Source organism: Siphateles boraxobius, unplaced genomic scaffold (assembly GCF_051911475.1).
Source record: "Siphateles boraxobius isolate OS27281-9 unplaced genomic scaffold, OSU_SipBor_1 15, whole genome shotgun sequence".
In the NCBI taxonomy this organism is placed as follows: domain Eukaryota; kingdom Metazoa; phylum Chordata; class Actinopteri; order Cypriniformes; family Leuciscidae; genus Siphateles; species Siphateles boraxobius.
Genome location: NW_027508755.1, coordinates 3,262,161 through 3,274,449, shown reverse-complemented (window position 1 = coordinate 3,274,449; position 12,289 = coordinate 3,262,161). Strand labels below are relative to the sequence as shown.

At 41.3% G+C, this 12,289-nt stretch overlaps 1 pseudogene across 1 annotated transcript in view; it reads left to right on the top strand.

Moving 5' to 3' along the window:
- Positions 1 to 11,910, top strand: part of LOC143738632 (uncharacterized) — a 38,379-nt pseudogene extending 26,469 nt beyond the window's left edge. Inside the window, exons 7-8 of the transcript XR_013203927.1 lie at positions 10,706 to 10,761; positions 10,835 to 11,910. The product of XR_013203927.1 is annotated as an uncharacterized LOC143738632 (transcript). The remainder of the gene's footprint in view (positions 1 to 10,705; positions 10,762 to 10,834) is intronic.
- The last annotated feature ends 379 nt before the right edge of the window (positions 11,911 to 12,289 follow it).

The window sequence follows — 12,289 nt, the reverse complement described above, 5'->3', positions numbered from 1 at the left end:
CACTAAGATCGAGTAACACTAATAGAGAGATACAACCACGATGATAAGAGCAAATCATTTGTGACTCTAATGAGAGCTGTCTCGGTACTATGGTATGGTCTAACTCCTGACTGAAAATCCTCGAAGATATCATTTCTTTCAAGAAAGTTGTGAAGATACTGCTTTTTCTAATATCTTTGACAGAAATGGTAGATTCGAGATCGGCCTGTAATTGACTAATTCTCTAGGATCAAGATGCGTTTTTTTAACAAATGGTTTAATCATAGCCAGCTTAAAGGTTTTTTGTACGTATCCTAGAGACAAAGATGAATTAATGATAGTAAGAAGAGAATCTGTGACCTCTGGAAGCATCTCTTTCAGTAGCTTAGTCGGTATAGGGTCTAACATACATGTTGTTGATTTAGATGATTTAACGAGTTTAGTAACTTCTTCCTCTCCTATAGCAACGAATGAATCAAATTTTTCCTCAGGGAGACTACAATGCACGGCCTGATGCGATACTGTAGTAGACGGTTGCATAGTTATAATTTTCTCCCTGATATTATCAATCTTATAAGTGAAGAAGTTCATAAAGTCATTACTGCTGTGCTGCTTGGAAACTTCTGGGCTCGAAGCTTTCTTTTTCGTTAGTTTAGCCACTGTTTCAAATAGATAGGATTATGTTTATTTTCTTCTAATAGGGTTGAAAAATAAGCAGATCTAGCAGCTTTTAAAGCCTCTCTGTGAGTAATCGAGCTCTCCTTCCATGAAATGCGAAATACCTCTAGTTTTGTTTTCCTCCATTTTTCTGGCTGCTCTCTTAAGGGCCCGAGTGTGCTCACTGTACCACGGCGTTGGACTATTTTCTTTAATCTTCTTTAAGCGCAATGGAGCAACTGTGTCTAAAGTGCTGGAAAAGAGAGAGTTGAAAGTTTCTGTTGCAATATCTAGTTGTTCTAAGCTATCCGGGACGCTGAGATGATGAAACTGATTAGGAAGATTATTAATAAAGCAATCTTTAGTGGCAGAAGTGATAGGTCTTACGTATTTGTAACACGGAGTCGGCTTTGCAGCCCTGACTAAATGTAATGTAGATAATGATCTGAGATGTCATCGCTCTGCTGCAGAATTTCAAATGCATCAACATCTATTCCGTGTGATAATATTAGATCTAGAGTATGATTACGACAATGAGTAGGTCCTGACACCTGTTGTCTAACTCCAATTGAGTTTACAATCTCTTTAAATGCCAATCCCAATGCATCTTTTTCATTATCGATGTGTATATTAAAATCACCAACAATTAGTACTAGGGATGAGCGAGTACAGCATTATCTGTATCTGTAACTGTGTTAACCATATGAATTATCTGTATCTGTATCTGTACTCGGACTGGGCGGGGCCTAACCCGGAAGTGGGCGGGGTTTAGCCGGTATGTTATTTTAAGCATGCAATTGATATGGGTTGTTCAGAAATTTTTATTTATTGCTGATTACAAAACTATTTACATGACAGCATCTTCAGATCAGTGGTTTTGATCACGATAACAAACGAATTTTGCAACAATGAATACCACACATCTGGTTGCAATTATGAAGTAAAATGTAATGAACTTGAGTTTTCATACTCAACATAACTCTTTTTTTAACTTAATTTTTTTATGATCAGTGTGATTTATTTATTTTTTTGGTTCTTTTTTATTTTTTTTATTTCCACACCAGGTGTGTGTGTGTGTGTGTGTGTGTGTGTGTGTGTGTGTGTGTGTGTGTGTGTGTGTGTGGCCTGGTAAACCCTACATTATGGGGACAAAATGTCCCCATAAGGATGGCAATATCTGAAATCCTTGTTCGTGTGGGGACATTTTTTGGTCCCCATGAGGAAAACAGCTTATAAATCATACTAAGTGATGTTTTTTAAAATGTAAAAATGCAGAAAGTTTTCTGTGATGGGTAGGTTTAGGGGTAGGGTTAGTATAAGGGAATAGAATATACAGTTTGTACTGTATAAAAATCATTATGTCTATGGAAAGTCCCCATAAAACATGGAAACACTACGTGTGTGTGTGTGTGTGTGTGTGTGTGTGTGTGTGTGTGTGTGTGTGTGTGTGTGTGTGTGGATGAGTAAGAGAGAGACAGAGAGAGAGAGAGAAAGAAAAAGAGAGAGGGGGTCAGGGGGGACTGTGTTCTACGGTTCAAATAGTCTGACGCTGTTTTTCAGATCTGCATTGACTTTAATGAAGACCAGTTGTTCCACATGGCTAGGGTCTAAGTTTGCACGCTGTGGACTGACCACATTTCCAGCTGTGCTGAAAACACGCTCAGACTGGACACTTGTAGGTGGACAACTGAGATGCTGCATTGCAAAGCGTGTAAGATTGGGCTAGCACTGAAGCTTGCCTGACCAGTATTTCACTGGGTCATCGGTAAGGCTGATGTCCCCATCTGCCAGGTAGGCCTCCACATCACCTGATGGTAAATGTGTCCTCATTGGAATAGCCGATTTCTTTTTCTGCAGGAAAGACAAGACTGAAGTGCTGCTGGTGGCAGGTGTCTCTTCTGTGTTTCTTGCCGGTGTAGCCACAGGGTCACAGAGCTCCATCCTGAGGAGTAATGTCCTCTTCAGTGCCTCCACATCAACATTGTTTGGAAAACAGCTGGCCTTATATCTGGGGTCAAGGAGAGTGGCAAGCAGAAATGTGGAGTTTGCAAAAATTGGTTCGAAACCCCATTCTAGTTCTTTGCTCAGATTGGTTGCCAGTTTCCTTGCTGCTGTGCCTAACCTTTCCCTGGACTCAGCCGCAACATCTTGGCCCAGCCCCACTGTGGCATCCTGATCATCATCACCAGCCATGAACTGATCAGATTCATCCTCAGATTCCTCACCAGCATGCAGTGACCTGATGATGGAGCACAGGCCATGCAGGAGGGGGATGACCTCAGAGATGGAGGCGCTGTGTTTTGAGAGCGCCCGTGTGACCTCCTCAAAAGGACTAAGAACATTGAGCATGTCTGATGCTAACCCCCACTCATTTGGATAGATGATTGTTGGAGCTTTACCCGTGTTAGACTCCTGTGTCATAATCTGCACAGCCCTGCGCTGCTCCACCAGCCGCTGGAGCATGTAGAACGTATAGTTCCACCTTGTTTTTACATCTGTTATGAGCGTGTGCTGGGGGAGGTACAACTGTGTTTGCAGCTCATGTAGTCTGTTGCTGGCTTTGCTTGAGCGATGAACATGACCAGATATGCTCCTGGCTTTGGAGAGAAGGGATGTCACAACCCTGTACTTCTCCAGTGCTTTGATCACCACCAAGTGAAGGGTATGGGACATGCAACGGATGTGCCCATATTCAGTCAAAGCTTTCACCATATTCGCTGCATTATCTGAAACAACAAACCGTATTGTGACAGACTGACCAACAGACTCTTCCCACTCTCTCATCTTTTCCTTAAAGGAGAACTCCGGTTAATTTTTAAGTTAATTTTGATCGTTAGACCTTTGTGAGAAATGACTATAGAAAAAAAAAAACGAACCGGATTGGTGCTTGCTACGCGGAGCTGCGACCGCGAATGCCCAGAGCTCCCACCCAGCTAAAACGGCAGCTATGGGGGCATGGACATAAAGAGCGTTTTTGAACCTCTTAACAGACACAAAATGCAATTAAAGTGTCTGTCCAACATGAACAGGGACCCTACATGTGAACAAGATGCGTTTAGCAACTTAGCCATTGTTTCAACTCACCTAAATAGTCATTTAGACGGCAAGCTGTAGTCTTGCGCTGCAGTCCCGTGCTGTAGCCGGAAAAGGTAAACAATGTCCAGGTGGGAGGAGCGTTGATCATGTGCGACGAGTTATGATCAGAGTTGCTTACAAGTGAAGAAGAAATGGTTCGTGTTTGTGCCTTTCCGAATTGTGGCAACAGAATGCGAAAATATAAGAGCTTAAATATTCATTGTCTTCCTTTTCATGACCTCGAGATTCTGCAGTTGTGGCTAGTTGTACTTCAACTTGATGTGCAAACTCCCGTAGAAGTACTACGCGCTAAAGATTACCGCATTTACAGTGAACACTTTGACAACACTCAACACAGCGGGGCCGTTTGAAGAAAAATACAATTCCATGTACGAAGACTCGTCGCACATGATCAACGCTCCTCCCACCTGGACATTGTTTACCTTTTCCGGCTACAGCATGGGACTGCAGCGCGAGACTACAGCTTGCCGTCTAAAAGACTATTTAGGTGAGTTGAAACAATGGCTAAGTTGCTAAACGCATCTTGTTCACATGTAGGGTCCCTGTTCATGTTGGACAGGCATTTTGTGTCTGTTAAGAGGCTCAAAAACGCTCTTTATTTCCATGCCCCCATAGCTGCCGTTTTAGCTGAGGGGGAGCTCTGGGCATTCGCGGTCGCAGGTCCGCGTAGCAAGCACCAATCCGGTTCGTTTTTTTTTCTATACTCAGTACTCACAAAGGTCTAACGATCAAGATTAACTTAAAAATTGCCCGGAGTTCTCCTTTAAGGCAGCACAGAATGTTGTTTGATGTGTGCTCAATGTCCAGCACATCAACATTTAGCAGCCCTGCTTTCCTCTGTACTGAAGCTTCCCCTACACGTTCACACCAGTGCCCAGTAAGACAGAGATATGCATGTGCGTTGTGATTGCTGGTCCAGAGATCTGTAGTCAGGTTGATAACACATCCTTCAGCTGCCTTAAGTGACTGGACCAACTCCCCTCTCATTGCCTCATACAGCTCAGGCACTACAGTTCGACTGAAATAGTGCCTCGATGGGATCTTATACTTGGGTTCTAAAAAGCCAACAAGTGTCTTGAAGTCTCTCCTCTCCACCACAGACAAAGGTTCAAGATCAGTGCAAATCATTTTACCAATCATCTCTGTGATTTGTTTTGACCGGGGATGGTTTGCTGAGAATGGCTGCCTTGCTGCAAATGCAGTGAGTATTGGTGAAGAGGAAGATGAATGTGAGCCCTTAGCAGCACCCAGCTGAACACCAGTGACCCGAGAAGGAAGAGGAGAGGAGGAGGAGGTGGCTGATACAGTGGGCTTTCTCATGTGATGAACATATAGCAGATGGTTATGTAGAGATGTTGTGTTGTAATGTTTTACATCTCTACCTCTGCTTAGTTTGGACTTGCAAAGCTTGCAAATGGCTTTGGGGGGATCATTTTCAGAAACAGTTAAAGAGTTCCATACTGCAGAAGTCCTCTTGGTCTTTGGTGGAGGAGGACCTCCATCCAGATGCAATATTGGCTAATTAATTTGTAATATAGTTTTATACCACTACTTCCTTTATTTTTTAATGAAATACAGCAAAAAGTGTCAGACACTCAGTGCGTGAAGTAAAAAAAAACTGCTGATGGTTTAAAAAAGAAAAAAAAATCTCCGACAGGCAGAGACGCAACGCGAGTCGCATTCATTCTACCAAGCACCACGTCTGAACAAACCCCACGTTTACTAGAACTCTACTGGTTAATAAGTGTACTACAACAAACCGAAGTAAAAAACAAACCTGAAGCTGAAGAAACCCTAAACTTTAACGGAAAAAGGACCCGCGAACGTGAGTGACTGAGGGAGAGACAGAGAGAGAGAGAGAGCTGTTCTCTTCTCAGTGTTCTGTGTGTGAGTGAGCAGAGTGGGACACAGCAACCCAATAAATCTGTATGCGTGTAGGGGAGGGGCGCTGTGACTAGCCTATCACAGAACGCAGACACAGTCAGCTACCCAATAAGGATTTTTATTAAATCCGAGCACAGATATTGACTCGTATTACTCGTATTATACTCGTACTCGGCAAAAGTGCTCTATCCGTACCAGATACTTTATCTGCAGTCAATATTAATTCTGATAGAAAGTCAGCAAATTCTTTGATAAAATCTTCATGGTGCCCTGGTGGCCTGTATACAGTAGCCAGCACAAAACTCAAATGTGATTTATCGTTTACAATATATATTTTTACATTAAGCACTAACACTTCAAAATAATTATATTTAAAACTTGATTTCTTAGTGGTTTTGAAAATATTACTATAAATTACAGCAACTTAAGTTTACTGTAAAAAAAAAAAAACCTAGACATTGTCTCTTCGCCTAGCTGGATCTGGCTAGAGATTTTCATCAACATCACAGGCAATGTTGTCATTAGCAAGACACCTTGGAAAGAAACGTTTTGAATGACGAATCCATCCTTGCATTGCTGCTACCTCCATCTGGTCACAGGCCTCCTCCATGGCGGGCGGGGACGGAGATCATATACCTTCCACCGTAATGCCGAGAAAAACTCTTCTATAGGGTTGAAGAATGGAGAGTATGGTGGAAGATATAGGACGGTGAAATGTGGGGTGAAATGTGGATGTTGCTGAAACCAGTTCTGAACCAGAGCAGAGCGGTGGAAAGACACATTGTCCCAGACAACAATGTATTGCATATGATCGATTTAATTTGCTGCTGTTATGTTGTGCAATTGGTCCAAGAATGTAAGTATGAGTGCTGTGTGGTAAGGGCCCATATGGGCATGCCGGTGGAGGACCCCATTCTGTGTAATGGCTGCACAGATTGTTATATTACCCCCATGTTGCCCTGGGACATTGACTATAGCCCTGTGGCCAATGATGTTTCTTCCCGTCCTTCGTGTTCTCGTCAGGTTAAACCCATCCTCATCTACGTAAATTAACTCATACTGGATCTCCTCTCCATACATTCGAAAAACTCTCTGAAGAACAGTGTCAGGCAAAATTGTGTAGTTCAGTGTAGATCTAGTATACATATTACAGTACAGTAAAAGATTATAAGACAGTATGCAAGATCTCACTGCTAAAGTGAATACATACCTCTGCATAATCATGCCGCAGTCGTTTCACCAGTGCCAGTGTTGATGTTGAGACCTGATGGATATCGTTGAAACTGGCGTGGTTATTGACAATGTTAGCTTGGAGCTGATTGAGTGTTATAGCATTGTTGGCCAAAACCATGTTTACTATCTCCCTCTCTTGCTGTTCTGTGAACATAGGAGGCCTTCTCCCTTGTCGTTCCTGGCCCTCAATCCTATTTAGAAAAAAAACAGTATACAATAGTACAGTAATTTCACAGGAAAAGGTAACAGAAATGCTGATAGTGCATAGAATACAGTACTGTAAGCAGTTACTGAAACCGTGCAGATGTTTTTGATATGATGATATTTTTACAATACCTATTTTCTAGTCGAAATGTTCTTATCACACTTGCCACTGTGTATCGGCTTAGATTTGGATGTACTCGCAGTCCAGCCTCCCTCAGCGTTAGGCCGTGGTTGACAACGTAGTCAACCAGTGTTACGATGATCTCATTTGTCAGATTCGGTCCTCTTTGAGCACCTTCTTGTCTTCCTCTTCCTCTTACTCTACCTCTTCCTCTACCTCCAGCATAGCCTCCATCTCTTCCTCTGTTGATTCCTCTGTTGATTACTCTTCCTCCCCTTCCTCCTCCTCCTTGTCCTCCTCCTCGTTCTCCTCCTCGTCTTACACTGACTTTTTCCATTGTGCTTGAAGACCGATGAACTCACCTGCTGCTTTTTATAGTGCTTATACATCTGATTGGTGTGTCTACAATTAAGCAAACAAGTGTTTGCACACCTGATGACTGTGTTGAATCAATTGGTTGGACGGTGCGGTAATTTGAGAGTCAGTGCTTTGGTATTGCAAGGAAGTGACTTCATGATAGATATTTGTATGTAATGTATGTTAAGTGTGTTTAGTGTTTTGCAAATCACTGTGTGTAGAGTTTTGCAACAAGTGTGAGGTTGACAATGTGCTTATAGTTGTGCAAATATGGGCTGATGTTTTGCTTCTTGAGTGTAAGGTTTTGCTAATAGTGTACTACTTTTAATTTTAGTGTGTAAGCAATCCAAAAAAACTGTAAGAAATATTATTGTTTTAGTCTCGATTAAAATAAGTTCATAGTACTCATAACTATTGTTTTTATAAACTTAATTGAATTGAGGCAATCGGTTTCCTCAAATGATATGAGTTAGTTTAACTTGTTGGGTTTTACAGGGAAATGATGGCTCTTGGTCTTCCTCCTCCTCTGTCTCCTCCTCCTCCTCTGTCTCTTCTTCCTCCTCTGTCTCCTCCTCCTCCTCTGTCTCTTCTTCCTCCTCCTTCTCCTCCTCCTCCTCTGTCTCTTCTTCCTCCTCTCCTTTTATGCCAGAAAGTTTGAGAAACACTGCTCTAAACTGTCCGGATGCGTGCGTGTGTGTGTGTGTGTGTGTGTGTGTGTGTGTCTGTGTGTGTGATAGAGAGAGAGAGGTTGAATTTTTGTATGATTGTGAGATTGTATTCTTGAGATAGAAGTTCATTTACTGAAATTGTCATTCATCTGAAAAACAGTACGCCATGGGGTGTCAACTCTTTCATGTAGTCCATTTTTGTTAAAAGATTTTACACAAGCTTTATACAACTTTTTCCCATTACTTTCATGCAAATCCATATCTGTCAACTTTTCAGATTCTTAGATTTGGTGAAAGAAGCAGATTTGGGAATGTGTCCCTCTCATTAGGGATAACTTTCCCTTCACAGTAACCTTGAAGCATTTTTGTTTTTTTCCGTTGTAAAAGCATATTGCAGTTTCTGTAATACTTGTGCCATAATTCGAAGGGATTAATCTCCTAAACAGCTACATCTTCAACTTTTTCAAAACTTGGGCCAGCCACATTGATTAAACACCCAAGTGTTATGATCTTAGAATTAACGGAATTTAAAGGATGCAGACATTGTCCCACATGCAGCGAAATTGTCCAGACATGACCCATAAATCAGAGGTTCTTTCAACAGCCAAAGCAATGAGGACTTTTTTAACTTCCGTTTTCAACTTTTTTAACTTGAAAGAGGTCCCATACTTTGAAATAGGGGTATAAAAATATATGGTTTCAACGATGCATCGCGATGCAGACAAGGACGATTCGGTATCGGTTCAGTAATAGACCATAACCGATTATAATGTATTGACGCTTTTCTGACGTCATTTGTCGCATACGTGCTTTGTTGCGGTAGCATTCAATGGCAGAGGGAGGTGAGACCATACTGTCTATGGGTGAGACACAAGTGCGAGAAAATAAAAAATGCTCCAACTACTTTAAAAGCCGACATCTTGGCACATTTCGGCTTTTATGAACAACCTGGTAAGCACGACCTGCAGAAGACACGCGCTGTGTGCGCTCATGTCCCGCATAAATAGAATTTGCAGAGGTAATACCACTAACTTGATAAACCACGTTAGCCGTTTTCACCCTGAGCTGTTAACGCCTGGCAGAGTCTGACTGCTTTAGAGATGCGCGGATGAGCTCCAACGCCGAATCCTCAGCCTTTACTCCCTTGAAACTTAAACTGGAATGTCACTGTTTCTGTCACTGCGACTTCCCGAACAGGCGAGCACACGCACAGACACGCGCGCACACATCACTTTTGAAGTAAAATATAAAATTGAGGATGCGGTGCATCGCGATGCATCGTGATATCGAATTGAACTGAATCGATGACATGATAATCGTAGCCGAACCGTGAAACTAAAGAGAAAGTGAGAGTGTGAGTGTGAGTGTGTGTGTGGCCACCAGGGGGCCCCGCAATCGAGTTAAAAAAAAATTTTTTTTAGATGACTTAAACAAGTGACATAAATGAATGGATGAATATGAATGAATGAATGAATAATTCAAGACAAGAAAATTCTGATTTCATGATCAATATACCTGCCAACAACTGCTGCTGTGTCTGCCAGCGTTTAAGTCATGCGCATAATCTAGACACCTCGCGAGTGCATAGACAATTCGTGCGCAACTGCGCATAGTCACGGTGTCGGTTTAAGTTGGAGAAAATAGCCGTAGGGGAACTTAACCTTCTAGGTGTAAGGGTAGCAGTTTGAATAAATAATAAACTTAGCAGTTTGAACTCGTCTCCACTTTATTATACCACACATCAGATCACTAACTCCAAAAACCCGCGACACTACAGTACCAAGTGCGCACGACCCATTCCTACCTACGGCAAGCCCCGAGGGGAAAAATAGATTGCATACACACATACAACGAGCGCCAGTACATCATTACCGGTATTATAGTAACAGAATTTGTTGGATTCTGTCATGTACAATCCAACAAAGTCTGTTACAATAATAATAATAAAAAAGATTTTGAGGACAGTTACACTGTATTGAGACAGTTGAGAAATAATAATATTTTCCAGTTTTCAACAATAATTGTCATTGTTGAACCCTTGCTCTTATTATTTTTCTGATTTCTCAGTTTTGTAATTATTTTACCAAATAATTTATTTTATATGTTTTGAGACAGTTTGTTTTAAGAAGTTTCAAAGAGTTAGTAAAAGAGTAAAGTAAAAGTTAAAACTTTTTTTATTTAAGTAGGCATCTATTTTTTATTAAGTATTTATTTTGTATTAATACATAACCTCACTGTATTCATTTTTAATGTATCATTATTGCGTGACATTTGTGTCAATAATTGTCAAGCACAGGTAACTTTGCGTAGTGGGAGGGGGCCCCCAAATCAAATTCTGCTTAGGGCCCCCAAAAGGCTCGGACCGGCTCTGGTTGTTGTCAAGTAAGATTTGTGTGTGTGTGTGTGTGTGTGTGTGTGTGTGTGTGTGTGTGTGTGTGTGTGTGTGTGTGTGTGTGTGTGTGTGTGTGTGTGTGTGTGTGTGTGTGTGTGTGTGTGTGTTTTCTAGTGTGGATCACGGTTCAGAAGTTAAAGAGTTCAGGATGACATCAAGACTACACAGATGTAAGTCCTCAAACACAGTTTTAGTGTGTGTTGTTGTAAATGTTGCTGTTGTAATGTGTGTTCTTGTGTTCAGATGCCGTTGATCTCACACTGGATCCAAACACAGCACACACTCGTCTCGTTCTGTCTGAGGAGAACAGAAAGGTGACGTGTGTGTATGAGAGTCAGTCGTATCCTGATCATCCAGAGAGATTTGAGGATTATGATCAGGTTCTGTGTGGAGAGAGTCTGAATGGACGCTGTTACTGGGAGGCTGAATGGAGAGGATATTATAAAATACATGATTATGATGATGATGAACCTGGTGCTGAAATATCAGTGTCATATAAAGGAATCCAGAGGAAAGGATATAGTGATGACTGTGCGTTTGGATGTAACGAGAAGTCCTGGAGTCTGAGCTGCTCTTATCACTCACTCACTGTCCGTCACAATAATAACCGCACTGCTGTTTCTGCTGATCCAGGATCCTGTAAGAGAGTAGGAGTGTTTGTGGACGTGTCGGCCGGCACTCTGTCCTTCTACAGCGTCTCTGACACACACACACACACACTCACACACTTATACACATTCACACACACATTCACTGAACCCCTCTTTGCTGGATTTAGATTTATTAGTCCTAACTCTGTATTGTCTCTGTGTCACATTAAACAACAAACACACACTGACTGACACACACATACACACACACACACACACACACACACACTGACACACACATACACACACACACACACACACACACACACACACACACACACACACACACACACACACACACACACACACACACACACACACATACACACACACACACTCACTAAATTGACATTTCTCCAGTTGTGTAACTGATTGTGTGTGTTACTGCATTATCACCGTTATTGATATTCACACACTTTATTTGTGCACAATGTGTTATTAAAATCCTTCAGATGATCTGATTAAAACTGCTGGATCTCAAAGGATTATTATAATCTATAATGTGAGATGAATAACATATCATCTATATAATCATAAAGATAACTGTAAATTGAATATGAATCTACTGTCAGCTCCAGTATTTCTCTGTTAATTAACATGTTTTATTACAGTTTAATCATGTTATTGTAGTTTATGGTCAATAAACGCTTGTTCCTGTTTCAGTGTGAACATGTTTCTTCAGTTGTTGATGTTTGACTGTTATTTTCATTCATGATAAACGTTTGTCACCCTGAGTTTCATTGTTTTTACACGTTTGCTTTTTAATGTCCAGTTTTGACTGAATCACTTTATGAATCTTCATCAAAAGAGAGTTTGATTGAATTTAATACAGAAGAACTGTTGAACAGGAAAGTAAACGAGTCTGGGACAAATAATAAATAAATAAATAACACTTTATTTTAATGTTACATATTTAAGTACTGAGTAACATTAAGTACATGTATCTATTGTAGGGTTATGGTTAATCATGAGTTTCCCATTGACTTACTATGGTGAAGGACGGCCCATGAAACGCGCGTTTCTCCTACTATGGTAAATTGCATTGGGA